The sequence below is a fragment of the Tympanuchus pallidicinctus genome, unplaced genomic scaffold (assembly GCF_026119805.1).
Source record: "Tympanuchus pallidicinctus isolate F22 unplaced genomic scaffold, pur_lepc_1.0 scaffold5, whole genome shotgun sequence".
In the NCBI taxonomy this organism is placed as follows: domain Eukaryota; kingdom Metazoa; phylum Chordata; class Aves; order Galliformes; family Phasianidae; genus Tympanuchus; species Tympanuchus pallidicinctus.
In genome coordinates, this window is record NW_026294769.1 from 3,779,522 (window position 1) to 3,805,323 (window position 25,802).

The 25,802-nt window shown below is 35.8% G+C and overlaps 1 protein-coding gene across 3 annotated transcripts in view; it reads left to right on the forward strand.

The window, feature by feature from the left end:
• CDH18 (cadherin 18) overlaps positions 1–25,802 on the forward strand; it is a 229,010-nt gene that overhangs the window by 46,023 nt on the left and 157,185 nt on the right. For all 3 annotated transcript variants that reach the window (XM_052704351.1, XM_052704352.1, XM_052704353.1), the window contains exon 2: positions 12,500–12,573. The gene's annotated coding sequence lies outside the window, so the exon portion shown is untranslated. The remainder of the gene's footprint in view (positions 1–12,499; positions 12,574–25,802) is intronic.

Genomic DNA, 25,802 nt, shown 5'->3' on the forward strand with positions numbered 1-25,802 from the left:
ATGTGTGTTGTTGTTGCTTTCTACTTAGAGATGGACCGAAGGAGGTGACCCTTCTGTGAGTTTCATTGTAAGGCTTTGCTGTAAGACAGGATCAGACTATAGCTATAATTTACTTCCCATTAGCTGTTTGTTGGAAATCAGTTGGGAAGATGGCCTATTCACAAGTTTCTTTATAAAAGGGACTAAAATTACATATTTTGCATGTTCGCTTGACAGCGTATGCTTTGCTTCACATGAAAATAATGGCATAGTGGAGAGGAAATAAATACTTTGAAGCCCGTGAAACTTAGTTGCAGTATGAGTGAAGGAAATTCTTAGAATATTCTCTCTGTGGGGTGAATATAGTTTAAGCATAGATGAGATAAGACGTAGTCTTATAAATATGCATATTAAAAGACTAATATTAAGCAGCAAGCAATAATTATTTTTTACCTTGTTCTTCAGTATTCTGCAGCATAGAGTTTACATTTGTAATTCATTGACCTCCAAGCACAGCAGCCAGGGCTGGTGTACCTGGGAATCCTCTAATAACTTCCTGTAAAGTGGTTATTTCACAAATATGAAAAGTGATTTATTGACTCAGCTACTTTGCAGTAATCATCTACCGAGTTTGTTGGTGGGAGGATTTAAGCTTGGCAGGTGATTTTCTTATCATGCTAAGTCTGTTACATTCTGTGTGAACTTCTCAGACTTTCGCAAGAAGCAATATGAAGTTCTTTTGCTGGGCAATTTTAGTGACAAATGCAAAAATCCTGTTATACAAATTCAGGATAGTTATCTTTGAGTTACACTGAGAGGTGGGTTTAGCTGGTTCTGACATGGATGTAATCTGAGGAATGGAAAGGTTTTTCTGGATCAGAGAGAATTATGTTGCCAGAGCAGGTGGTGAATAAGTTCAGAGTCTGTCCCACATGGGAAATTTAGATTAAAGTTTGTTTATTCCATTGACCTATGAGGATTTACTCTTAGACTTTGCATAGAACGTATGATGATTTTTACTGATCTTTAAGAAAAAGACTCAGATGCAGCACAAGAGATGCTGGATCAAGCTTTGTGTTTCTCATTTTGCTCAGGCTTGGGAGTAAATGGTTCATAGAATTTAAAGGCTTTGAAGAAGAATACCAGCTCTGGTCTACTACTTACAAATCAGCAAACTAATTGTTAATTGCTGAATAATATAAATGAAATTACCATGAGCAGGTATTATGAAGATTTGACATTATTTTTTAATTATTTATTTTTTCCTTAATAATTTACATTAGAACTTCTGTCCTAACTACTGTAACATTTGCATTGGGAAAATTATTGTGGTTTTGTTTTTTTGTTTTTTTTTTTAATATTTTTTCCAATTCATCTCCTCAGTAGCTCCTCAGATCTTTTCTGGCATAGCAGCCAAGCGTGTTTAGCTTTAGCTTATGAAATGTTTTTCAGTGACAACGTAATATTTGTTAACAGCCTTAAATTACTTCAGAGCTTTTCTCTTAATTTTTCAAGCCTGAGTTGATATGAATAGCCATTTCTTTGTGCATTACAAAGTTTGTATATGAGATTTAAATGTGCGGATTTTGAGGTTTTTGGTGTACAGTTTGTACATTAATACAAAGCAGTTCTTTAGAAACTACAGATAGTCCTCTTTTTTAAAAAACATTTTGTCCCTCCACATAAAGGAAAGGGATATTTTACTTCATATATATCAGATCAAAATTTTCTGATAAAATATTTCTTTCATATGCATATTTGTGCATTTCAAATTGTATGAAATTTAAGACTGCTTTGACTATGTCTATTAATTTTTTTCTCACTTTTTTATTTCTCTGAAGTAAAGCCAATCTTGTTTTAAGGAAAGAAGAAATGAAGGTTAAAAAGGTTTAACAAAAAAAACCGAACAACAACCTTATCCAGCTTGGTGAAATCTCTCTTGCCATTTAAATGAGTTATCTTATGAATTCTTTATTCAGTACACTTGTTTATTTGTTTTTGTATTTGCAAGTTGTTTGTAGATGTCTCCTTAGATTATTAATTTTGGAAAAGAGCAACCATAAGAATATTTTAGCTATTCTACTGGTAATATTTTGCTTATTTATTATATAGATTGTACCCATTTAATATCAATATTGTATGAATGTCATATCTTTGAGGTAGGAAAGGGCAGTTATGAATGAAAAACAAAAAACAACAAATGTCTATTTCCAAGGAAGGAAGGCAATAGATATTTTCCAAATACAAGGACACTATCTCGAATCTTGACCAATTTTTTTATTTATTGACCTTATTCTTCCCTTCCAGATGGTTCTTAAAATGATAGGAAGGGGGAAAAATAAAGAAGAAATAAAAAGATTTTATAGTTTGTACTGACAGCAAAGTTATAGTAAGAGAAGGCAGCAATGTTTATGACTCAATATGCATTTTTGGAGTGGGTCTCAATATTTCACTGGAAACTGCTTTGTGTACAGCACCTGAAAGCCAAATCAGAAATTTAATTATCAACATACAGACTATAGAAGCTACATTTAGAAATAAATAAAGTAAGTCTTGGCAAAGAATGCTCTAGAGGATTAGGTTTCTCTAGTAAAATGTCCTTACTGTCATTCAAGAAAATTGATTTCTTGATTGTCTTCCTAGTTATTGACCTTTCTAAGACAATAGAAAAGGAAAAAAAAAATTAGACTGATCACTGTATTGATGATCATTATTTACACAGCAGAATACAAAACCAAATCCGGAAAACAAAATTTTTTAGGAGTTAATATAATGTCATCTTCTGTTACTCCAAAGGGAAAACACATCCCCACTGGACTTTGTGTTCACATTTAGAAGGCCATAAAATATATTTCTTCTAACATGTTTTCTTTCATTACTCAAGACATACTTACTAAAATAAAACATTGTTCTGGACCATTTTCCAGTTGGGAAATGATTTAAAAAAAAAGAAAAAAAAACAACAAAAAACAACAGTGTATGACAGATGTTTGATGAAGTTTTGAAGGAAGCTTAATGTATGAACAGAATGGTTTTCTTGTGTCTAAATTATCTCCAGCATTAAGAGCTTTTTGTTGTACCTTTGCAGTGCATCCTTATCTATGTTCTCTCTTTTTAAAAACTGCTTTCATTGGATCTTCAGAAACTTTTAGAGATACTTTTTTTTTTCCTTACCGTTTTAAAATACACCTTTACATGATGATCATTATTCTTCAATTGTGGCTGTTTTGTTAAAGCACTAGTCAGAAAAACAATGGCAAGTTCAGCCTGTAATCTTACATGTATATATGGGTCCCTCATGTCCTTACGTGATTGCTTATGTGATTTTGTTTATAGATCTGCCCAACTTATGCAGTTTTTTGGGCGTATTCAGATTCTATATACATCTGAGAATCTGAATGGAAAAAGGAGAATGGAAAGGATTCCCACTGTTTATACTTCCCATACACATCCCCTTATCAGAACTAATCCACTGAGGTGACCTTGGAAAAAGGGAAATGTTTTGGGCTGATGTGTGTTTCAGCTGTCATTTCTCTGTGATGTTGTATGGAATGCGATTGTTTGTTCAAAGCAGTGTCTGAAAGCACGATATGTTCATAACATTGCTGGGAGTAGATCTTTTTAGTATGTATCCTAAAGAAGTGTTGCTGACATGTTGATTCTCTTTTCTTTCAGCAGTGTTTTAAAATGATTGATGAAAGATGCTGTGTAAGGAATATAGGAGGGAAACTGTTTAGATCCACTTAATAATCTCAAATACTTATTTTTTCCTCAAATGATGAAAAGGAATAAATTACTTTTGTTTGAAAAGAATAATGGTAGAAACTAGCATCAGAAAAATCACAGAAGCTTATAGGCAAGGCAAAATCATAGAATTACCAATGCCTTACATTATTTATTACAAGCAATGATATTTCAGGAAAGTATACATATTTTTAAAGAATTTTAATACTCTGGGCAATTTTACTCCTTTCTTGCAAAAGCAGGGCAGGTTAGATAGCCTAGAGTCATAAATCTGTCTGTTGAGATCATTTTAGGATGTCACATGGTTCATTTATCTTTGTACAACAGTGAAGTAAGTTTACATTTTCTGTTTCAAGTGAAGATCTATGTTTTTGCTTTGAATTTTCAAATTAGATGTGCTTGGAACCAAACAAAATATTTGCATATGTGGGAAACAACTTCAAAGATTTATGAAAGTTGTAAGAGATGTTTGTGCTTACTCTATGGATCTGGTGATAGCAAATCTTGCTCTGCAAGTACATTGAATAACACCTACAGAAGCATGTTAGAATTCTTAAAGTATTTTTATACCCTAAAAGGAACTGGCAAGTATCCTTGAATCACATACACTAGTAAACCCATGAAAAGTAGGTTGTGTTTTGTCCTGGTAGTGTGAAGTTGTATTTCTTCATATTCATATACTATAAATCATCCAAACATCATACCTCAATACTAAGTAGGCAGAGACAGCTATACTCCTATAGCTCTAAGGGATTAAGTGTGTACCTCAAGACCTTTCTGTCCTCCAGAGATCCCTCAAGATCACCAGCAGTCATCAGAAGATACTGCTGCCTCCATTAGCCCTGTAATATCAACTGCAGCCTCAGACAGGCTGAACGAAGGGTGGCAGAAGGGCTTTTTTTAGTCTCCTCCAAGATCCGGTTTATAAAATTTAGACAAACTTAGGTAATAAATACTTTATTATCCAGTGGTTGTTAATTAAACTTAACTGAAGAAAAACCCTTAAGATAAAATTCAATTACTGGCATTTCTCTATAGCATTGAAAGTAGATCACATCTAAAAACATTTATAATTTACAAAGATTAAATAAAACCAGTTGTAGTTAATGATGCTGCACATACCTTGCATCATGTATTTGTTTCTTCCTCATCACGTTGGAGTAATGTCCATGCTGTCAAGATGGCAGTCAGGGTTTTACTCTACATTCATTTACACTTGATCAAAAGCTTTTCACAGTGAAGTTAGCAAGAGATCTTGGTGGCATTTCACATTTTGTTGTAGGATGCCTTTTGTTACTTTTGCTGTATGCATTCTATAGATACATGCACTTTAAAATTGTGTCTGAGACAAAGAGATCTGTAGAATAATACCACTGAGTGATAAAGTTGAGATCATTGAGATCAGACAAACAGCAGATTGAGGTAACTTATTTATGTATTTTTTGTATTTGAACAAGAAGATAGACAGGTACATGCAGGAAACAGCAATAAGTGTTCATATTGTCTATTTAAAAAATTAGTAGCATGTGTACTGCATAATGTTGGGATGTTTGATTCTGAAGAATTTACACAGACTGAAAGATTTTGGTTGGATTGCTAATTATACTTTTAAGTCTCAATTCTCTAAACCCATTTCTTTGTTGATGCAAAGAAGACATTCAGTTGAGTAGAGGTTTTTGTTTGTTTGTTTGTTTTCCCTGTGGAGGTAGGCTGCATTTTTAGTTTATGATCTTTGTATTGAGAGTATGCATACATTTGGTCTCTACTAAAGCACTGATCATCATGAGCACTGGTTCTGGTTTCTGAAGAACAAATGTAAGGTTAAGGTTATACAAATCATTATATGTATTAGCATTAATTGCCACAGAGTTCTGGTCACTTCAAAACTTTCAAGATATGACAGAAACCCAAAGAACAGCAGGAAAAAAAGATCATCTGCCTTTCAGTTTAAGCAAGAAAGCAGCAGACTGTACGTGGGACAGGCTAGCAGAGTTGGTTGCCCTCACTAACAGTGAGCAGAGCTCACTGGACTTACTGCAGTATGTCTAGGTCTCTCTTGTGCTAGGTAGCTCAGAAGTGGATAGAACACTCTGGATGAATCTCACCAGAGCTGTGTAGAGGAAAAATGTTGCCTCCTGTGATTTGCTGGCCATGCTTTTCCATCCTAGGATGCATATTCTGCCTACTATCTAGGTCATTGATGAAGATTTTACACAGCTAATCTAAATCTTGTCTCTTCTAGTTTTAAATCATTCCTTTTTGCCCCATCACAATCAGAGCATGTCTACACAGGAAGAATGCAGAGCTGTTTGAGCGAGTCTGGAGAAGGGCCATGAAGAGAGGGTTGGAGCACCTCTCTTGCGAAGACAGACTTGTGGGAGTTTGGTTTGTTTAACTTGGAAAAGACTCAGGGGAGACCTCATTGATGTCTCAGTATTTTAAGGGCCTTTCAAGCAGGAGGGAGACAAACTTTTTACGTGGTTTGATAGTGAGAAGACAAGGGGGAATGGTTTTAACTAAAAGAGGGGAGATTTAGGTTAGATGTTCTGAAAAAATTCTTTGCTGAGGGTGGTGATGCACTGGCACAGGCTGCACAGAGAAGCTGTGGATGCCCCATCCCTGAAGGCATTAAAGGCTAGCTTGGATGGAGCCCTGGACAGCCTGATCCAATGGGTGGCAGCCCTGCTCACAGCATGGGATTGGTCTGGGTGATATTTAATGTCCCTTTCAACCTAAGCCATTCTGTGATTCTATGCAAAAAGTTGTTCTCTCTCTTGTTTATAAGCTCCCTTTAAGTAGTGGAAAGCCACAATGAGATCTCCCTAGAGTGTTCTCTTCTCCAGGCTGAACAAACCCAGCTCCTTCAGCCTGTTTTTGTAAGAGAGGTGCTTCAGCCCTCTGATCATTTCGTGGCCCTTCTCTAGATCTGCTTCCAGAGCTCCATGTCTTTCTTGTGCTGGAAGCTCCAGACCTGGGTGCCATACTCTGAGGCCTCATGATGGCAGAAGAGGACAATCACCTCCCTCTCCCTGCTGGCCACCCCTCTTTTGATGCAGTCCAGGTTACCATTGACCTTCTGGCTGCAAGAGCAGACTGCTGGCTCATGTCCTGCTTTTCATCCACCAGGATCCCTCATGTCTTTTTCAGCAGAGCTGCTCTCAATGAGTTCTCCCCCTCATTTCTCATATTGAGAATGCCAAGACCCAAGTGCAGCACCTTGCGCTTCGTTTTGTTGAACCTCATTAGATTTACATAGCTTAACTTCCTAAGCTTGTCCAGGTCCCTTTGCATGATACACCTTCCTTCTGTGTCATAACAGGGAGTGCCAAAGTCCCAGAGAATTTCAGGTTTTCTGATTTCTATGTGGAATGCAAACAGGTTACAGGGTACTTTCCTTGGATCTGCTGTTTGTACTGCATAGAAATAGTTATGTCAAGCTGGAGCTTGTTCCCTTATTAAGCTAATTTTGTTTTCATGCTGAGTAAACACTGCTGAAAAGAGTTAAGTGGCTTATCAGTTAATTTATTTTCACTACTTCTTGAACTTTACAGATTATATATTATGGCATAAGTATTTAGCAAATGTTGATTACATCTAAACCTCAGTGCTATGTGTTGTTGTGTTTTTGTGTTTTTTTTTAAAGCTGTTACACACATTCTTAGTAAGTAGATTTTCTGCGCACGTGTGTGTATATATATAAATATATGTATTATTTTTTTCTATGTTAGATATTCTTTCTCCCCAGCCAGTGTGGGAAAAAGCTGTAGCACTAAAAGCCCGATTTCTTTCTGCTTTTGCACATGCAGTCTATTTGCTCAGTTGGATTCCAGCTATGTATAGAAAGAACAGCACACTAGGGAATGCGTGCACCTAACAGAGACCTGAAAGCTTCCATCCTTGCACTTTGATAATGGCAAATGATCTTAATGATCTTATGCTGCTTCATCTCAGGAAAGAATTAGTGAAAAGGAAAAAAAAAAAAAAACCGACAAACACCATCTTGCTTACTTTGTGCATAATTGATAATACCTCTCATTATTTTAAAATGCTGTTTTTATATTGTACTTGCTTCATATAGAAGACAGTGCTGAACTTTGCTGCTTTCCTTAATCTGCCATAAGCTTTTCTGTTGACACAGTAGGAATATGAGTTAACGGCTTGCTCAGATCAGAAATGTGTTGCAGTTTACAAAGATTATCTCCATGTGTTCTGCACTGTCCACAAAGCTTTGGGCTGTTCCTGCCGTAAGCCTGCTGCAATTATTGGAGACACATAAGGGATGGCACCACCAGCAGCTCAAGTAAAGGCTTTGATTCCACACTCTTCTCCGATATTTGGTCAGATGGTGTACTACATCATATTTCATTTTGTTTTAATAGCAAGTATTAAATGAATGAGTGTTTGTTCCATCCTTGTAATAATAAACGCTATACAATGACAGGTGTGACTGAATATATTTTAAACAACCATTCTAGAACCAGCATTTTTAGCACTTTAATTTGATTTCTCGAATTTGTTTCCTAAAGGTTCCCTCTTATCAGTCACTCTCAGGCCTGATATAGCCAGCCTTTCCTTAGAAAGTACAGTACAGAAAGTATTTCTGTTAATCAGTGTAATTTTTTTTTTCTTCTTTTTTTCCTATGACCACATTTTGTAAATGTTTCAGGTTTCTGGAGGATCACCTAGGGTCATTCTATTACCAGACATGATTATTATGTGTTGTGTAATTGGATGTGTAATTCTATACTGTAATTTTCTACAGAACAATTGTGAAAATATTAATAGCAACAAAAAGCAGATGGTTGGTTGATTCTATAATATTCAAGGATTATCCAAAAGTTGTAGCAGAACAGAGGACATCTGTAGGAATGCAGAGCATTCGGAAGTTTCTAGGGGATACTATATATTGATGATTTGAAGTAAAGCAATTGATTTCTGAAATCACTTAATGATCGTTTTATTTCTGGATAAAAAAAAAAAAAGCAATTGGTAAAGCTCAGTCATATCTGTAGTTGAAATGAAGACTTTTAATTATAATAATATCGATACTCTTAGAGTATGTAGAAAAGTAGTAGGATGAGGAAGGCAAGCTTGAGAACTGGGAGCAATAAGCAATGTTATTAGTGCTACAGTATTGTGGTATTAATATATACTATTGGATTAGTATAATCAATAACTTTACTACATTTGGTGTTAGAAGTTGTGGAGCACATTTTCATTAGGCAAATCCCAGACTTCAGCCTTGAAAACCCTCAGGAACTACCCTTATGTTCATAAACAAATACGCTCTCGTGTCTAGTGCTGTCACTCTGAGTAGCATAAGAGTTCTGCACTTGATTTAAATGAGTGTAGTTCCAGTAACTGTTGTGGTTTTTTTTGCTACAGTACAAGAACATTAACACATTTTTTTCTCTTTTTGAAGACTTCTTTCCAGTGCTAAATCACTTGTTAATAAATAGATTTTCAAAAGCCACTTTTTGTACATTGTACTGAACTATAGAAGCAAGAGCAGGATAGTTTAAAGATTTTTAAAGAAACATATTTCAGGCCCTTGTCATGCATTTGATGCATGACATTCTTTGGAATATAGAAGGCAGCAGGCATCTAGATAACTGAGGTAGGGGCCTTTGACCCTCACTTGGGGCTAGTTGCTTTTGCCTTCCCCATAGCTTAAGCCAGTGCACAGCTGTTAGGCAGCTTGCTGTCACTGCTGGTCTTCTGCCCTGATGGTGTTGCAGGGACATAGAAGTTGGCAGAGGTTCATCTACACTTCTCTGAGAATTAAAGTGGGCAGATGTAGCTCAGACCTCGTTTTGCCTAATCCATGCTTTCAAGCAGGTTTTATCCTGTGATGCTTGACGTCTCATTTTTTCAACTTAGAAGACAGTAGTAATGTCCATTTTCATTCAGAGAACATTTCTTTTTAAAATAGTGTTTTTAATTCATTTTCACCTGTGCAGTGCTGGGGGCTGTCTCCTAGCAGTGTGTAAGGAGTGGGCATGCAGAGGACAGCATGGGGACTTCTTGTACTCCCATCACCACCTACTGCTCTGGACAGACAGGAATGTAGCAGCTAGCAGTGGTCATTTAAAAGCAAGTACTTACTGGTTACTTATCCTGGTGCTGATGAGAGGTCTGAGAATAACACAGACCTCTTTCAGAAAGCAGACTGTTAATATTTCACTTTGTAGTCGTTATGAGATTTGCATACTTCATGGGAAAAAAAAACCTGTCTTTAACGCAGTGACTTCTCTAACATATACTAGATCTGAAATGACTGTTTAAAATTTAATTTTCTAAGATGCTATCTGATGTCTTGTAAGTGAGGCTTGCTGTAAATTGCAGATGCTTTTTCATGCTACTGTTGTAGGAATAGTTTCAGCACATTTGATTTGTGGTAGAACAGCAATTATTAATAACTCTACCGAATGGCTGGTATGTGTTGCATTGCATAATGTCCTGGTTTTAGCTGGCACAGAGTTGATTATTTTCTTTTGTTTTGTTTTGTTTTGTTTTGTTTGTTTGTTTTGTTTTTATTAATAGTGTTTGGTATGATGCTGTGTTTTGGCTTTAGGAGAAAAACAATGTTGATAACACCCAATGTGTTAGCTGTTGCTGAGTGGTGCTGTACAGAGACAAAGACATCTCAGTTTATCACCTCCTCACACTGTCCTGCTGGTGAGGAGTTAAAGAACCACAAGGAGCTGAGAGGAGATAGAACGAGAATCTATGACCTAACCTGGCCAAAGGGAGGGATGTAGAAGGACTGAGGATATTAGTTGGGGGGTGATAATGCAGAAGCAATTGCACGCTTGTTTTGTAAATATAAGAGGGCTACTCTGAAAGTAATGCTTCTTGGAATGTTTCTGTGGATGTGAGCACAGTGAGAGGTGGGTAGCATGTTTCAGCAGTGGTGACAGCAACATGAAAGGCAAGCCACAATCTGGATGGCCATGTGCAACGGTTATACCATGAAAAGAACTTCTTGATCTGCTCATCCAAGCATAATGGTTGATTATGATCAGGGAGCTGAATATCGACTTCAGTGCATTGGAAACAATGGTTACAGTGTTGGAGTATTGCAAAGTTTGCATCAGGTGGGTCCCAAAACTGCTGACTCAGGAAGAAGAAGAACGTGATAAGCAAGTTTGTCTGAATCTATTGAACCAATACAAGGCTGAAGATGATAGTTTCCAGAATTCCATACTTACTGGTGATGTGGTGTCCCTGCTACATGCCAGAGTAAAAATTGCAGTCCATGGAGTGGTGTCATGTGAATTCCACATCGAAAAAGAAGTTCAACATGTAGTCCTCATTGGGTAAAGTGATCTGCACGGTGTTGTGTGATAGAAAATGGGTGATCCTTCTGAATTTCCTGGAATGCAGACAAACTATCAATTCTGATCACTGCTTTGAGATGCTAGCTATTCTGAAAGCTAAACTTCCATAGTCAGACCAAAGAAGAAGACAAGCTTTATCCTGCAACACAATAACACCAGGCCCAGTACAAGTTTGAAGACCATGGAACACATTGCCAACTTTGGCTGGACTGTCCTGACACCCCCACTGTGTAGTCCAGATTTGATGCTTTCTGACTTCCACCTTTCTGGGCCAATGTATGACAGAGTGTATGGGCAGAATTTTCCTAGCAACAGTGCTTTCTTAATGTCTGTGAAACTGTGAGTCATCTTTGCTGGTGCAATTTTTGAGAGAGTGGCATGCAGGCTTTTGTTCATTACTAGTGAAAATGCATGCCTAATGGTGGTCACTGTGTTGAAAAATAATGTTTTGTAGCTGAGATTTTTTTTTCTACGAAATAGCATTAATTTACCTTTTGTATCAGTTATAATTCCCATGGAAATAAATAAGGAGGCATTACTTTTGGAGCAACCTACTTAGAGGGATTATTATCACTACTGTTATTATTTTTCTTTTCTCTTTCTTTTCTTTGTAAATAGTTCTTATCTAAACACATAAGTTCTACTTTGTTGGTGTTTTTTCAGGTTGTCTCCTCAATCTCACTAGGAGGGTGGAATCAGCAAATTCAACAAAGTCAGCAAAGTGCTGAGATTCCTGCTGTGTTAAACCCTAATGCTTGCTGATACTGATACGTTTAGGAAATGATAAGTAATGCAGTAAATGTTCTGTAGTTCACAAAGTGAAAATTTCCTACAACTGCCTTTTTTTCAAAAGCATTTTCACCAATGGAAATTTCTAGCTTTAAGATAAATAAATAAAAAAGCTTGTTCAAAGAAATATAATTTCATAATCATAAGGCAACATAATTGGACTTTTAAATGAACAACAACAAAAAAGTATGTGACACTAACATGGGGATAGGCGCAAACCCTGCCCAATCCTTAAATGCAGTGGACAATGGAAAAGGATTGAGAAGAATTCACTATTGAAATATTCATGGTTCATGCTGTGGTAAACGGCTAGAAAATTGAGCTGGTGCAGAAGCAATGGATTTTTGTTTTTGTTTTGTTTTGGGTTGTTTGTTTGGTTGTTTTTTTTTTTGCATCTGTTTGTTATCTAACTGCTTCTGGTTTTTTTTGTTGTTGTTGTTGTTGTTGTTTTTTGTTTTTCTTGCTAAAGATTTTAACTGTATACATGTGAAGGCATTTCATGCTTATAGATTATTAATAGCTTTTATGATGAAAAGGTTTAAGGGTTAATATTACATGTTTTTTACTTCATCTGAAAGACATTTTTTTAGTAAAATGTCCTCTCTCTCAGTTCCTTGAAATCTGACTCTTTTTTTGTTTGCTTGCAGCTACAGAGGCAGCAGGTTTGATTTGGCAAGTTGCTTGGAAAAGGAGTGGAGAAGTGTCCTGTAACCACTGAACAGTAAGTGCCTGTTTTACCTGCTATTTTAGCTGCAGAAGTAAGTAGGATACACAGATGGATTGGTATGAAACTTTTATAATACTAAGAAGATGCTGTCATTTCGTTCTCTGCATCTTGCACACATTTAAATCTAGCTATTTTGAAACTGAAATACATTTCAAAAAGGCCAGCAGATCTGTTTGATTGTATTTAGGAATTGAATTGTATGCAACATTGAAGTATACAGAGTAAATTATTGAAAGCTGAAAGTGAGAAGTAAGTTAAGTGGCATTCTGTTAAATTGATTTAGATACTAAGTAGTTTTAAATATTCAGCATAGAAAGTCTCTAGAATTAGAAGAAGCAGTTTGGATGTGCACATACAACTCTGCCCTTGGAAAGTAGGAACTAATTGAATAAAGATTTGCCTGTCATCTATACTTTCATGCTACTAAAAATGTCACTCTGTTTTGTACTGTAAATGACTGTCAGCTTTATTTGCAGTGTGCTTCTCTGTTAATTTAAGTGTTTTTTACATCATGTCAGATTTTTCATAGTACAAGTGTTAACTGCTTTCTGTTTCTTCCCAAGAGAAAATATCTGCAAAAGAAAGTGATGTATAATAATGAATCTTACTGGTTAGACCTGGTAACATGATGTGAGAAATTAAAGTAAAACATAAATAGCTGTGAAGCTTGAACTCATAAATGTTTAGACATATTTGCATTTGTATTAAGCACTAAAGCTGTTGCTAGAGATCAGTCGCATAAAAAAAATCATTAAATTCTGCACCCAGAATACAATACTTCTAAAATTGTTGCTACTTCAGCAAATTAGTTTAAAAACTGAATTTATGCTTTTTCTTAGAAATGAAAGTATGAAAGCATCTGAGAGAGAAGATCAGAATGATAGGTTGTTGGAGATATATTAGCTTAGGAATTATGGACGTTGCCTTAGTATGTTGTAATGCCATTTGTTTATATGTGTGTGTGCAGAGAAGGAGAATGCATTAGTATGTCCTTGATTTTGGGATAGACAGCAGGCTTAGAAAGCAAAGGAACAATGTTGCTTTTTATTGGAGTAGCTAGAAGGAGTGGGAATACTTTTTTTGTGAGGATGTAACCAGGATGTGGATTATAAGGGGACAAACCAATCTGCTGCTCATTGCTGCCAGATGAACGCCTCCCAGCTGTTTTCCTCTTTCCTTTGAGGTACCAAATTTGATACTTACTCATATCCTTGGGGAAGCAGCTCAGCACAATAACCAGAGAAAAACTAACCCAGCCAAAAAGCAGAGTGGTTTATTGTCCGCTAAGTGGGCTAGATTGAAGTGAGATGACAGAGAATTAGAAAGCCAGAGGAAGTGGACTGCATATTTCAGTAACCACTGGAGCTATGTTGGAGGAAATAATCTGTCTTGCCAACCCACAACCTTCCTCCATCTGTTCAGCTTAGAATCAATACCTTTTTTCTCTGAGGGACTGTAAACCTCTTGCCTGCCATTTCACTGGGCTTTGGGTGGAAGCAAATGTGAACTGCTGAATAATTAATATTGCCTTGATAGAAAACAAGGAAGGAACAGAGGAATTGAGGATGAATTGACACATCACACAAATTACATGGGTTGTATGTTGATAATGGATGATTGGATTTTTGAAATAAATATTACAAATTTTATGAACAACTGTAATAATATAGGCCATCTCCTGTGACTGGTAGCTGTACTGCTTGAGAAGTTACCTGAAAACAAAATGCCTTATGGATATAATTGCACTAAAGTTTTAAAAATCAGTGCCAAGGTTGGTTCAGTAGACAGTAGTCATTGAAATGTGAGAATGATACAAGTGAAAACAAAGCTTTTAATAAAACATTGGAAAGAATGGCAAAGAATATATGACTTCTAAGTGCTCCAACTAAATTTTTGGATTAAGATTACTAATGACCTTATTCTTAGAAGCAGAGATGCTGATCTTAGTTTAGCAGTACAAATCCTGCCTAGTCCAGCTGGATCAGGAGACTTGCTTCCTAATGATTTTTCTACACATTTGAACTAACCATTTCATTATTAAAGATCTTAAGAGAAGAGATGGAAAAGAATCCCCATGTTGTTGGTCTCTAGAATGTTTTCTCCTCTATTTTCAGAAAGAATTTTTTTTTTTTTTTTTTTTTTTTTCAGAACAGAAGCAACACATTTGAATGTGCATGTGTCAGGGGTAAAGCAAGATTACTTTGACGCTGACTGTTCAGGACAGTGTCTATGAGAAGGTTTGTGATTTTTGATAGTGTTAAGTCAGAGGGGAAAAAAAAATAAGAAAACATGAGAAAAGACAAATGCTTTGTTTTGATGGTCTGTATGTATATGAAGAGTGGGAGTATACTGACACTACTACCATGTAACTGTCACTCTGCTTATTTAAGAACTTGTTACTCTGTGTAGTTTCTGGTTGGTATTATTTTGGCATGAACATTTTTGATACATTGGATTTTCTGTTTGCATGTAGAAATGGAGTTACAACTGCCTCATAAAATGTTTCCTTTCTATTGTTTATTTTGGCGCATACCAAAGGATTGATGCCTTGTGAGCTCTATCTTAACACTGGCATATGTAGTCCGCTCCTCTGGGGTCCCATTTTCTCTCTCCTTGGTGAAAATGCAGTACAAATTAATTTCAGCCCACATAAATAAAAGTAGTGAAGGATAAAAGGTTGAAAATAATAACAATGGTAAACCTACAAGATTTTTTTGTTTAGCTGTATAATATCTCTTTGGCAAAAGTTACAAATTGACAGGATTAGTTCTCTCTCACATATGAAAAAAAGCTAAAAGGCACATGGAAACCAAATAGAATATATGCTATAAAAAAGCATGTCTAGAAAACATGACAGATCTAATATTATTGAGATGGATCAGTACTTTGCATCTATTTTTATTGAATAGCTAAAGTGAATGAATTTCTGCTTTGAATAGCATATTCAAGTGATTTACTACCCACATATACATTTAGTTAATGTTATAGTATGTACAGTATATATCTATCCTTTAACAACTGAGAACTTTTAAAAGGACATTTATGTAACAAATGCCCTCATTCATGCATTAAAACTCCCTTATCCTTGTAGTAGGCCAGGTTTCTCAGGCATTTGTTTAAATACATGCTGAAATAAACAGGGTTGAGCTCTGTCTTGCGATAATGCATTGATATGTCCTTGACCTTTTTGACATTGGCAGATGTCACTGATTGGCAACATCTTTGGTATAGCGCAGATACGTTCAAACAAGGTTTGGTAAAATGAGCTTATGTGTATTGCTGCAGTGTTATTGTTCTGAGCACAGTATGGATATCCATTTCTGGTTTCCTGGGTGTGTTATGCAGCCCAAGCTGACTGCTTTGCTGTCAGAGCTCAAGAGCTGCTGTTCACAAGTAGTAAGTAACTGCTCTTAAATGTATTCTGCATTTTCAGACTGAAAAACTCATAGAAATGTAAACACCCAGGAAGCAGATAACTGGTTAACATCTTGAGCTTCTGTTCACTTTTTTCCCCTCCTTTCTTTTTTGTTATTCATTTCAACCATTTCTTGTAATTTTAGACAGTAAATAGAAATTTGGATTTTGAATGATAAGACCTCAAAATAACCAAGTAAGACATATTTTAATAAGTGAAAGCCTGGATTTTGTACTAACAAACACAATTAACTTATGAAAACATATGCAGAAGCTAACACTGAAGATCGATGAATAAATCTCATTTAAATCCTTTTCCCAAATGGAATCCAAGAGTAATGTTTAAAATGTAATCTGATACTGAACTCCTTTTTATTATTTCATCTCCATCAATTTAATTAACTGTGCAAAAGAATATCTGTATTCATAAGAGGTTGTAGGAAGTTTTAGGTAAATTGTTATGAAGGCTAATGTAATGCTTACATTATAAATTTGTAATATAAAACTTAAAACTTAACATTTTCTAAACTATGTATTTTATAATAGGCTCTCTAGAAAGAAAAAAGATATTAGACTCTTAGGAAAAGTTGAATGGATGATTGTCGTTCTATGCTCTCTATTTTTAAGTAAAACATTGTAAAATATGTAGGTTGCTCTGAAAGTAATGCCTCCTATTTATTTCCATGGAAACTATGATAGATTAAAAAAAAGCACAGAAACTTTATCTGATAGTGCTAATTCTCAGCTCTAAGACATTATTTTTCAAAATAATCACCACCAAAGTATGCATTTTCACCAGCAATGAACAAGAGCCTACATGTTACAATCATAAAAATCTGCACTAGCAGAGACGATCCACTGTTGCTGCCACCGGTTCTGAAATGTGCTAACCCACTTCACTGTGCTCACATCCACTCTTCAATCTCCACATACATTCAGTAAGTATCAATGAATGTCAGTGGGGGCAATTTTTTCTACATGAAGGCATCTGGTGACACACCTTTTCTTCATACACATTTCCAAGTCAGACATCATTCCGTTCAGAGGTTCAGCCTCTGCTGCTGTACCACCAACATCCAACTCCAATGTCACAGACAAACATAACAAAACAGGAAGCATTACCTTTGGAGCAGATCTCATAAAATTAATCTGTTCAGTCATCGGGGTTGATTTAGAACTATTATTTTCTTAGAGAGTTTTAGTCTTCATTGTTGTTAGCTTTAGATTAAGCACTGAGTGTGACATTCTTTACTGAATACTTGCGCTGTTATATGTATAAGTATCTTTTTAGGAGTCTATTTACCTTTTAATGCATAAGAAATCTCTGTTAATACAATAATCACATAAGAACCCTTTGCTTTCATGCAAAGGGTATGCATGAGTGCTTAATACTAGTCAGTGCTGCTTAAATCTGGCATATGTGTCCTCTACAGAGTCTGCTTAGTCTCAATAAATGTGTAATTCCAGAAATATAGTACTAATTTTTGTTTGAAAATTGTGAAAATATTACATTAGAAATACATGATGATGTTTATGAAGTGAGGGAAAAAAAAAAAAAAAAGCAGCTTTTTCCTTCCACTTTGACAGTAAGCAGCCCAGAATATTTAACTATTATTTCTTCAGGTTAGAGTGAGTTTTGGGATGGAGCACCCTTGCTATACTGGCTTTCATTCCATTAGCCGTTTTCTTGGGTGTTTAAGATGCTTATAGCAAGCCTCTGTGTTTAATCTCATATTTGATTAGTTACTTCAGGCTATTGCACTGTTCTGCATAGACCTGAAGTTGCCCTGAAACTATTACATCTACACCAGTTCACGATCATGAACTTTTATTAGGTTTTTAAGCTTCTCTAAGCACTGTTATTTATTTATTTTTTGATACTGCTCTTTTGTCCTGAAGTTTGTGGTGGTTTGTTTAATATCTGTGCACTTTGAATTCTCAAAAGTTGATGATGAAGGTTTTCTAGTCTTATTGCCTACAATGCAAACTTTTTCTACTAATTATAGCTCCATCCTAGAACATGTAGAGGTGTAAGTATTCCTCTTAATAATTTTTTGAAAAAGTAATGGATAAAAGTAATGGACTGAGGAAACACAGAATGCTGAAATGCAAGACTACAAAAACAGCCTGTAGAGAACTTGAATGTCACTTTGGCTGGCTAATGATAATATTACTAAAAAAATGTTTATTTTTCTGTTTCTCTTGACTGTTTTCATAGTGAATATTCCAGGTCTTATTATACATCTTTGGAGCTGATACTCTTGCAAATTTATCTTTTCATTGCTGTATTCCTTATTAAATGATCTTCTCTTTACTAATTCTGTTGGATGAGTATTTTCAAAAATAGGACATAGTTTATTAAAACTTGTCCACCAACCTTCTCATATACTTACTTCACATGTTGCATGTAGGGACCTCAGTCTGCCACTTTTCACCTTGTTTGAATAGTGTACTATGGAAACAGTGTTGTTGTAAGCAATGTCATGTAAGGCTCAAAATGAGACTGAGATATAAGATTTTTATCAGAAACTGATCTTTTCTATGAAATACATTCCTTCTTAAAGTAAGAGTATAGCTTTTCTGGATGTTCAGCTGACTGTGGTGCTCTCTTAATGATGCTGGATGATTATTAAATTGGAGGATTGTGCTAAACTATCATCCTGCTCACTTACAGAAACAAAGCAGAGCTCCAGAGAGCATTTAAGTTACAATTAGAGTTGCCCACTGGATGCAAAGAATTCAATATAATATTTTTCTTTGTTTTAAACTTTTAAGCATACTGTGAGTGACTTCTTGAAGACTTTGAACCCTCATTAGAAAGCCAAGTATCAAATGCCATGACTCTTATTTGTAAACAATATAAAAATGATCTTTCAATGTTTCATTTATTTTTAGGTTATTATTAAAATGGTAATGAAAGAAAAACATTTTAAAACTGAATGCTACATTTTTAAATTTACCTGGTACCTTTTAATCTGTGATGTTATTTGTTCACAGTAGCTCATTTTCTGTGTTCCCCATTAAAATGCTTGTGACCTGATCTTTATAAAGTTATGTTTTAAGCTTAGTCTTAAGCAAACAATCCCATTAACTTCAATGAGCTTTTCATTAATAGATTTGAAGTTAAGTAGGTCTTTTTTTGTTTGCACAATCAGAACTTAAGATGTGATCCCACTGATTAACCTTATTTCACATCCCCCTTCTGTTCCTGAGGATTTGCTGGTGTTCTGGCTTTGACATTCAATCTCAATTCATCTCCATTCTTATCTGTTCCTGGAAAGTAATTGGACAAGAATGGAAACTAAAATTTTCATGAGAATATAGTGAAGTTGTATGTACTAAGTCTATAGCAATTTAATGGAACTAGTGAATTTAACACATTTCGAAATTTGAAGAATATTACAAACTAGTACATGAAAATTGTCTGCTTTATAAAATATTAATTTATCTTCAGATCTGAAAAAATGATGAAATTAGGCTAAATTACATAGAACACCTCAGACATTTCAGTAAGGTTTTTAAAAGGTAATCCTGAGATCTTTTCCAGTTTGTATTTCACCTGAATTTAGTACATCACTTCTTTCTGACTTTGCAGTGAAGCAAATTAGAAAGCTTAAGAAAATGTTTTCTTTGAATATTCTGGAAATTTTCAATGTCTGGCATATGTTATATTGACTATACTACCATACAGAAGTTGTGTCTCATGAAGTACAAATGACTGGATTTTCTTGCCAGTGCCACACGTAGAAAATCTAATTATCTGGGCTTGGGAAAACCTCCAACATAAGAAATGTCTTCAAAAATAAAATAGTCAGCAAAAATCCATTCTTCTATTGAACCTTGACCATAGAATAAAAACTTTCAAGTAAATGTTTAATACTTGTGTTCATTTCTGTTACAGAGTGGCAATAAAAGTACTTATGGCCATAAACATAGTTCTGATTTCTTTCAAGGTATAAGAATATTTAAAGCCTGGCATGAAGATTTACATTTACTCATCCATCAAAGCAGCCTTATGGAAGAAGTGTATTTTCTAATTACTAGAAACTTTTCTTGCCAAGATAACCAAAGTAGTGAACAATGATATTTCTGTGTTTTCAATAGTGATTATACATAGAAATTTCCAATAGCAAACTATAGTAATTTTCTTCTTCCTTTTTTTTTTTTTTTTTTTTTTTCTTTTTTTTTCTTTGGTTGTTACCTTTAGACAGACTTTTCCTATATATGTACCCACAAACATTTTTATCTGTATCCCTTTCATTCACCCATCTGGGAAAAGCTGCTTTTGTAATTGATGTGATTGTTTTGTATATCGGTTCTGACTTTTTAGTACTTTGCAAAATGAGTTGCTGAGTTATACTGCTTGCATTTAAGAGATAATGTATTTTACTATAGATATGCATGAGAAAGATGTGACATACCCATTGAGGAAATCAGTATTTATAAGTAAGGCAGTCTAAAATGGAACTAAACACATTTATTGATAGAAATGATAATTTGAGAACCATGATGGTTTAATACTAACTGAGCTGGAAAAGTGAGAAAAGAAGATCTGAAGATAATAATAACAATAAAAGAAATGCACATTATGTACTGTTCAAGAGAATAGAGAAAGCTAAGAATAATGAGAGGATCGGTACAGCCAGAGAAGAATCTAGTTTTACCATATAAATACAAAATATTTTCAGTGAGATAGAAAGAAATCAACATAATACCAGTAATGTTGTATGGTTGACAGTGATTATAGTATAGTTGGCAGAAATAATGTTATGGGGAAAGTCAGTGACTTAAATATCAGAAGTGTGATGTCAAGAAGGCATGTTTCTAAATACAAATTTAGACCTGGCATAGAATGATAGAATTATTAAGATTGGAAAACACCACTAAGATCATCTTGTCCAACCATCAACCATGTAGTCATCACCATGCCTACTCAAACGTGTCTCTCAGTGCCACATCTACCCTTCTCTTGAACACCTCCAGAATCTCTACCAGTGTTGTGGGCAGCCTGTTCTACTGCATTGCTACTCTTTCTAGAGTGGTACCCAACCTGAACCTTCTTTGGTACAAGTTGAGACCATTACCTCATTACATACATGCATATCTCCTTAGCTTTTCTTTTTCTTTACTTGTGATGTTTATTATTATTATCAATACAAGAGAAATCTTGGAACTGCCAACAACTGTTATTCACTACTATTTCTTTTAAAATTATTCCCTAATCACAGAGTTCAATTCCTGAGTGATAGAATCAATGATTACAGAACTGTAAAATATTCTGAATTGCAAAGGACTCACAAGGATCACTGAGTCCAACTCCTGCATGAATGACACTGGAAGTCAGAACGTGAACAGAACCAAAGAAGACCATAAAGCCCCAGGAGTACAAGTGGGGAAAAAAAATGGTGCCTGAATTATCTTTTATTATTAGCTTTTATTAGTTTTGCCTGCTGGAGGAAAGGGGAGAAGTCAGAAATAATGTGTAATGCATATCAATATATAGTTATGTGGCAGGTGCTCACATGTGGGTTTTGGTTTTCATGTCAATGGGATGTTCTATGAAGATTATAATCTGTTAGAGAGGGATGGGATCCACCCATCTAGAAGAGACAGGAAGACCTCTGGCATCAGACTAGCTAACCTAGTGATGCGGGCTTTAAACTGAAGGACTTGAGTGGTGGGGTCCAAAATGGAAATGCTCATAAGATTATGACTGGGGAATAAACCAGACCAACCAGGACACTGACAAATGTTCCTTAGCTGCCTCCTGTGGCTAGCCAGAGTGCCAGCCACCTCAAGGGTATGTATAGCTGTATAGGGATCTTCTAGCATCCTTGTTGGGAAACCTGCATCCTTTGCTCCTTTTTTATCTCTGAAGTGCCTGTATACCAATGCATACAGCATGGAAAATAAACAGGAAGAACTAAAGATGTGTACAATTTCAAGGCCATGATTTCACTGTGGTCACAAAGACATCATGGGACAGCTTACATGACTGGAATGCTGTCATGGATCGTTGTATACTTTTTAGGAAAGGCAGGCCAGCTAGATGTGGCAGTGAAGGTGCTTATGCAAGACAATAACTGGAGTGTATCTGCTTGGGGATGTGACTAAGCACTGGAACAAGCTAACCAGAGAAGCTGTGGTGCCTCCTTCTCTGGAATTATTCAACTTCTTTGATTTTGTGGTTCTTGGCACAAGACCATCCAAAATTCAAGCCAAATATCTAAGAGTGTTGTCCAAACGCTTCTTTAACTCTGACAAGCTTGGTGCACCAGGGAGCAGGTTCTGGTGCCTGACTACACTCTCAGTGAAGAACCTTTTCCTAATTCCCAACCTGATCTTCCCTTGAAGCAGCTCCATGCTGCCCTCCACTCCCTATGAGGCCTCCCTTCAGCATCTCTGCTCTGAGCTGAGCAACCCAGGAACTTCAGCTGCTCCACACTCATAGAGTCATAGAGTCATAGAAAGGCTTGGATTGGAGGGGACTTCAAGGATCATGAAGCTCCAATCCCCCTACCCTAGGCAGGGCCACCAACTTTCTATTCCCAATCTTTGTAGCTTTTCTTTGGACACTCTCTCATAGTTTTATGTCCTTCTTGTATTGTGGCATCCAAACTGCCCACAGGGCTGAAGCTGTGGCTGCACAGAGCAGAGTGGAACAATTTTTCCCCTTTCTGGTTGGCAGTGCTGAGTCTGGTGCACCCCAGGGTACTATTGGCCCTTTGGGGTGCCCAGAGCACACTGTTGCCTCACATTCAGCTTGCTGTCTACCAGAACCCCCAGATCCCTTTCCACAGCACTTCTTTCCAGCCTCCTGTCACTCAGTGTTTTATTTCTGTGAAAGATTTTATTTCATTTTCTTCTTTATGTGTGACTTATGTATTTGTTTTTGTTGTTGTCGTTGTTGCTTTGTTTTTGGATTGCATCCAGATTCAGTATGTCTGATAATGTTCTCTTGGTAATCTCAACTCTGTAAAGCAGTATTGAGATGGTTGCCTAGACACTGTGGACTCTGCGATATTTTATTCTCTATAGGGGTCCTGTATTCTTCTTCACTGTCTGTGAAGTTCAGCTGCTTTTCAAGTCTCTGTGAGATCCAGCTGTTCCTTCTCTGTAACTTCTTATATTGTTATAATCTTTTGTATATAGCAAGTTTTTTCGTACTCAGTGGCTTTTGACCTCTTGTTCAGCTAACTTAACCCCAGGTCAACACATATTCCTTTCCCTCAGGCTTATCTACAGCTACGCTATACAGTTGTGTCCAACCTAGAAGCTGACCCTACTTTGTGCAGCAGGTTGGACGAGGTGATGCCCAAAGATTCTTCTTGACTTCGGTTTTGTGTGATAATACATGTGGTGTCAGAGTATTCTCAAATCAGTAGATTTGAGAAAAAAAACTCAAAAAACTTTATGGTACGTTCGTTGAAGCCAGCAGCAATTTGCTCTAATTTCACATGGCACTCAAAAATTCAAGGCTGAAATAGAAGTCATGTTACTATTTCTTCTTTGCAGTAAGAAAGATGATCTTAGTGTTTTTGTATTAATTTGACAGTAACTGACCCAAACAGATGCTGCTATCTGCCAAAACTTGGGCGCTGCTTGCTGATTTCACAAAAACCTTGCTTACTGTACACATTAACAGGGCATTCTGAAATATTTTATCAGCCACATGTAAATTCTTCTTTTTGTATGTAGCTATAATTTAATGTAGCTGTAATAGTTTCTTTTTATTCTTACTGTGGTCTTTTGCTCCCATAATATCTACAACCACATTTATTATGTTCTATGATGAAATATATTAAAAAAAAAAAATTGGTGTGATTCTCACAGAACAATCACCCTTCTTGGCATACTAGAAAAAAAAATATTTTCAATTTTCAAGCATAGAGAGTAAGATTTGTTTATGAGGGTAGGTCACTTAATATTTCTCTCTGAAACTTTGAGTTCCAGGTTTGTGTGAAGAATGACATATTTATCATTCTTCTAAGAAATGTATGTGCATTGCATTGCGTACATTATATTCCATAATTTTGATAACAAAACTGTAATTATTTACAAAACTTTAAGAGTTTCAAGCACACAGTGCTGAACTAGCAGCAAAATATGGGAGCTAAATGTCTGTAATTCTTTCTAATGTCTACGATGGACTTCCCTTTCTTTTCCTTTTGTTTTACCAGTAATTTGGGATGTTATCATACTTCCCAAAGGAGCTCTCGCTATTCAACTTTGAAAAATAATTTCTTAGAATAAACAGTACCTGTTGATTATACAGAAATAAAATGTTCCAAGTTCTTCCTATTTAAACTAGGTTATTGGTCATCAGAGTCTCATATATTTGCTTTTGTCCCTGACTGAGTGACCTGACCTTTATAAATGAGAGAAATGACTCACAAAATCACCGAAATTTTTATTCTGCTAGCAAGTTTCTTGGAAAGGGAAACAAAACATAAGAAAAGGCTCTGCTGCTTTGGGAATATAAAAGCATCTTTGTGCTGTCTTGCATATCTTTATTATTCCTGGCTACATACGGGAACTGTAGATATAATTGTAGGTGGATTGGTCTCCAACTGAGACAAAGAGAAAAGTGTGAGTCAGATTCATGATTCATCTTTCTCTGTTTCACAGTTGTTCTTTCACAGCATGAAAAGGCTAGTAACACTGTGTATGCAATTACAGCTATAGAAACAGTGGCTGGGTTTTATCTGAGTAATTGTGTTGTTACTGTGTTGTGGTTCTGCCGGTAGCATTCTGGTAGCGTTGTGTAGTTGGAAACAAAATTTTTACAGATGTTCATTGCGGCAGAGCACTGTTGTTACCCTGAAGTTGCTATGTGTTTACTTGTTTTACATTAAAAAAAAGTTCTGTATTTGCCAGCTGAGGACAGGCTTTGAAACCTTTAATCATGTTTTAATGTCTTATTTCCACTAGCTAACATAGCTGTTAATTGACTTTCTATGTGTACATACTAAGTACAATTAAGTACTGCTCCTGTTCTATTTGCAAACTTTGCATGTCTTCCTTTGTTCAAGAAAGATGGGTTTTTCTGCACATTTACACTCTTTCATAAAATGCACTTACTAGCAGGGTAACAAATTAAGTGATTCGTAGTGTTTAATGCCTTCTTATACCCATTCATATAAAAAGTATTTTATTAACTGCTTTCAACATATTTTTGGAATGAATGAGTTTTAAATAATCTCTATAGCTACTGCTTACTGGAGCTATTCGCTGTTAATGGCAGTGATGAGGTCATAGCTTATCTTGTTTATCATCTAACCAAAGTATCATTTGGGTGCACTTTTAAAATTCCTGTTGTAATAATATAACTTGAATTATGTGCTAATTCCAATGGATTTTCTGCATTGTTATGGGTTTTGTTAAGGAGCATAGATGGTTAATATGTTAAAAAAAACAAAACAAAACCAAAACAAACAAACAAAAAAAAACCGCAAAAAACTGATATTGGCAGTCAAAATGAAAAGGCTGGATGGACACAGAACTTGGTTGGTTGGTTCTGTTTTATGAGCTGGCTAGTTTAAACGATGCCACCTGTTCTAACCTGTGAGGTAATTTTATGAGGATCTGTTAGACTAACAGGGAACGTGGACTGGAAACTACTTTAATAATGGTAATGAAAGTTAAGGTTAAGTCACATCAATGCTGGCTAATTGTTAGGGCTGCAGCCAGAATTTTAAATGAAGGTTTTACATTTCTTTATTCATTCTTCACAAAGCAGTCAGTAATTTACCAGAAAACTAGGAATGTCAGTGTGTTAATGCTGCATGAAAAGTTTTCTCTGGGCTGTA